Source organism: Dendrobium catenatum, unplaced genomic scaffold (genome assembly GCF_001605985.2).
Source record: "Dendrobium catenatum unplaced genomic scaffold, ASM160598v2 fragScaff_scaffold_1373, whole genome shotgun sequence".
Classification (NCBI taxonomy): Eukaryota; Viridiplantae; Streptophyta; class Magnoliopsida; order Asparagales; family Orchidaceae; genus Dendrobium; species Dendrobium catenatum.
In genome coordinates this window covers 686,951-692,030 of record NW_021319835.1, presented here as the reverse complement: position 1 = coordinate 692,030, position 5,080 = coordinate 686,951, and positions in this window count along the sequence as shown.

The following is a 5,080-nucleotide window of genomic DNA, read 5'->3' as shown; positions in this document are numbered from 1 at the left end:
CAGCGAGTTATTTTAGCATTCTGTGTGCTTCCAAAAGGTTAATAGATTTGGCAGGATCAGTTTACAACGAAAATGAATTGGAGGATCTAATATTTTTGATGAAAACTTTTTATTCCAAATAATTTTAATAATATATATTATTTTTTGCAATGCATTTTTTTTTATAAATATATTTAGTTTCTGTTTGTTATATTTATATTGAATTGATTTTTTGTTCATCCTCACTTTAATTTTTAATGCATTTTTACTATTGTATTATATAATAAAACCAATTTTTTTATTAGGTTTAAATTATTCTTTTTCAACATATATATAGTATTGGTAAGAGCGAAAAAGTGTTCTGAGGAGAGCTCTAGGGTTTTTTCGTCTTCCTCCGTCCCGTGGCCGCATACGGGTAATCCCTTCATCAGTTTTTTGCCCAGTTTTTCTTACGTTTTCTCTTCTTCGTTCATTTCCTGGTGGAAATGGTTGTTTAATCAGCTCATTGACTCCAATTTCTGGTTGGTAAAGGCGAAATTCATTCTTTCCAGGAGGTTCTTGTCGGGGTCCTCCTTCCTGTCGAATTTTCTGATCTAAAATCACCTCTTGCATGGTATTCTGTCTCTTTGGATTTCTGATGACGAGATGTTGGCCTTGGCTGCTCCTTTTGAATTTGCGTTGATTGGTAAATTTACTAGTCGTGTCGGTCCCGGCGCTAGATCAATTCGTAAATTTTTTTTCCCAGCTTAAGTTGACGGATAATTTCTATTACGTGTGCTTAACTTCGAAGATATTTTTGATTAAGCTGATGAACGACATAGACTACTGTTCGCATTTTTTGCAACGTTTCTTACTTCGTTAACAAATTTGTTATATGAAGTTGTTTAAGTGGTCCCCCAATTTGGCATCAATGTCGATTTCCCTTGTCATCCCTACTCGGGGTTTCCTTTTCCCAAATTTGCGTCCTCACCTTTCTCCCCTCGGTGCTTTCATGTCTCGGATAACTTTGTTCGGACGTTCCTTGAGGTATGATAATGCTGACTTCCTACTTTGGGACTACAGGCCCTCGGTTGCTCGCATTCTGGGTGATTCTGTTAGATATTACTGAGAGCTATCCGGACATGTGTGGCTTTGGTGTCTGAGAGATTGGTTATGCTCAACAGGTGGAAATGGAAGAGTTTCCTTCTTTCCGTCTTTCTTTCTCTCATTTTGCCAAAAGCCTTTTGGTCATTCTAATGTTAGTTTGCGCTGATTTTGACATCCCATTTAATTTTGTTAATCGGGTCTTCCTTGGCGAGTTTCTGTTGATTGTTCTTCTGTTAAGCCTATGGTTGTTTTTCTGTGGTTGTATTTTGTCTGTTCCTGAGGTTAATTTACGAGTGATCGTATGCCTCCTATTTTTGCCGAGGCAATTGGTTTTAGTTGGGTCTGTTGCCTTGCTCCTTGTTGTGGTCTGTCCTTTGATCGGTAATCGGTTTTGGGCTAACTTAGTTTGTTTGGGTGGTCTTTAAGGACGGTTGAGTGAATGGTGTTTTATTACGGGATGGTCTTTCCCCAATGGAGGTTTCTACTCCTTTGGCAGTGTCCAGTGTCTGATAGTGTAGAGGTTTTTGTTGCCTGTGAGATTAATAGGGTAAGTGTGTAGGACTATCTCTGGCTCAAGCTCATACTATCTCTCGTTAAAATTTTGTTTATGCTTTGGCTGTAAATGTGGCCGTCGGTGGGGTGAGGTTTGTGTGCTTGTGATGTGGACCCTTCGGTTCTTACCCCGGTAACACCTACTATTCAGTTGCCTGGCCATCTGGTTGAGGTTCCCTGTGAAATTAATTTTCACGTCTGATGCGTTTGCTTTCCCATGTGGGTGTCGCTAAGTGGGGAGAGTGTTAGGATGCAAAGTTTATAGATTGGCTTGAGTGCTTGTCCAGGGTGCGTCTTACTCGGAGGTTGATTGGAAGTTTGAATGTTTTGATCAGCAAGTTGTGTGGTCGAGTATGGAAAATGCTTGGTTGTTGGAAGTCCTTTGTTGCAATTTTCTGGATGGCCCGTATGGTGCCTTGACTGCCTTATATAGAATGGGACCTTGGCGTACACGCGTGATAGATTCTGATGTATGTATTATATTTCTTATTATTTGACTTTTATTTGTTCTGGCACATGTTGTACTCTTCCTTTAAGTTTCGAATAAAATTTATCTTTTTTATATATATATATATTGATATTATATATATAGTATATATTTATATAATTATGTTTTAATTAATTTTCTGAAATTTACCTCAATTTTTTTAAATCATTATTGTTAAAACAAAATATAATCTTTATTGTTCTGTTTTTTTTATTGTCTCATAATTAGAGAGATTATGAAAATAAGCATATATTTATAGGCATAATTTATGAATAAATATTTAGTTTTTAAGATATGTTATTTATATTAAAATTTAGTAGTATTAACATATAAATATTGCAAGAAAAATATAATAAAATATGAAAATTATTTTAAGCTAAACTTCATTTAAGAATTTCCTCATATGCTTAACTCCACTTGACTTAGGCTTCGTTGCTCTATAAAAGCAATTTTCTAATAATATTATTTTTTTTTGTTTACTTCAACGTTTTTAACTATTATAATATAATATTAGTAGAATGTAGGTAAAAATTGTTTGCATACAAAATATCTTATTTATATTCGGCGATTGGATATTCCCCAAATTTCATATTGTTAAATTAGGTACAACATTTCTTATTTTAGAACATATATTAATATAAATTATTTCTAAAGATCAAAATAGAAGATAATATAAGATTATTGTTCATACTTAAATATAAAGATTATTTACATAATATATTGTAAAATAAATATTTTTTATACTTATTAAAAATTTTCTAATATTTCTTTTTTTTTTTTAGTTATTTGTTTTAAATTACTTTGAATAAAAATAATAAAAAAACATTTTGGTTGGGGCATATAATTCCAATATATTTGGCCCTAATAGATCTTTCTAGTCTGAACTCGAACAAAAGAATCAATATATAAAAATAATTGTCATTATAAACACTCAAAAATACTTATTGAACACATGGGGTTCAAGCAGTATTAATTATTCTTTAGTGTTTTGTGGGGTGGGGTAAAATGGCAGAGGCCCTACATGGGTCTGGTTGTTTACCCATCTGAGATAACCCGCTTTGTGCGCTGGCAGGCTTTGCCCACTCTTATGACCCACTTATGGTGTACTTTCGGGATGTCATTCCCAACCTCACACCTCACCCACCATGCTTCTTGAATGCAGTCTATCTCACAGATTAATGGAATTTTTGAGATTTTTTGGCATTTTTTCTCTGGGGTGCAAACTTTTTAAGCCACTATCATAAATTTATCAGTGATCGCTCGCCGCGGTTCAGTGCTGGCGCACTGCGTAGTAAGGATTACTATAATATACTGCATTGCATATGATGATTTAATTAAATGTAAATCGATTTTGTCCCATTGATGTTGAGTGCCCACCATATCGCCACCCCCACAGGTCATGGGCGTTACCCATACCTTCACCCTATGCCTCATTGGGTATGGGTGGGTAACGTAGTGTAGGTGTGGGTAAATGGGTACCCATCAATGCATGGGCTCTGAAAATGATGCCCCTTCTCTAGCCCCTTACCAATGGGAGTTGAAATTCTTTTTACGTTTGAGATTATGTGTTGTTTATCTTTTTGGTATTATTGACGCGACCGAGGTGGATTTTTGATGCTATAACAAGTTCCTCTGACTCTTTATATATAGGATGCATATGATTATCATATTATGTACAAGTTTATACACGTTGGTGTTTACAGCCAGTGTGGCTTAGTACACATTAAGTCCAGATCCGTGAGGTACAATATTCGAGACTCCGCACCTAATAATTTCTCTCCCAACCGAGCGGATAGTTTCTGTGCGAACACCAACGCGTCCGGAGATCAACCGGAATGCAAAGCGACATCATCCTTCCGCCTCGGTATCGCTGTGGCTACGCGGCTGCGTACCAGCTGATGTGGCTGCACCTGATTCGCCTCCGTTGTAGAGCTGCGCCCGATATCCGCCAAGAAAAATCTTCTCCAACTGAGCCCCCCAGCTCCTCCCACAAATCGTCATGTATATAACACTATTATCAACATAAATTTAAAATATTTAACAATTTTTTTTGCGATAAGATTCAAGAGATATTATATATTTTTTTTTTTTTTTGAATATTTGGATGCACGTTTACTTTGAGAAAGGTTTTGGCTAGTGGATGGAAAAAGCGAAAGAGAAGGCAAGATCGATGGGTTCAACTTGCAAAATTTCCCACCTCATTCTTTATCATCTTTCTTATTATTTCTTTCCTAAAAAATTGTCGTTTGCCGAGTAATAAAAAGAAAGAGAGAAACAAATAATTTTTGAGTTCAGCTTGAGCGTTGAAAGGTACTTTTTTCATTGTCAATACCGTGTAGCTGATTTAATAACATTGAAACCTTCGATTTCCCTTAATAAATAATTTGCAAGTTGTTTATTTACAGTAAAGCACCCAAATAGCATTACAATTATACAAAATAAATTACATCACAAAGGCAAAATATTTCCAGTATAAAATGTTCGAATAGTAAAGAAGAACAAAATCTCTCGTAATTAAGATTTCGTTGGGACTATGTTTCTCTAATGCTTCTTAAAACACTTGTTTTTTAATATAAAATTTTTAATTTTTCTATTAAAAAGTTATTTTAAGAAAGACAGAAGAAATGCGTCAAACGAAGCTAAACTACAACATAGCCGGGATGTTAATACATAATATACTTTTTGAAGGCAACAATTTTTAGTAACCAAATCATCTAAGATGATTCTTCTAATCTCTATTTACCACTTGCATCCTATCCGAATAATCGTTTCGTTACGCTACACTTTGGAGTTCGCCTAAAATTCATGAATGAAATCATCTGTCCTGGTGGATTGTCCCTATTTAATCACAGCTCGTCTTAGCCTATTGGTTGAGAGCTTGATGGCTTGACCATAAATTAAGATATTCTTTGGGTTTCGAGCTTCTTTGTGTATGAGTTCTGGTGTATAAGTTTGCCCTAATGACCTAATGTCCAC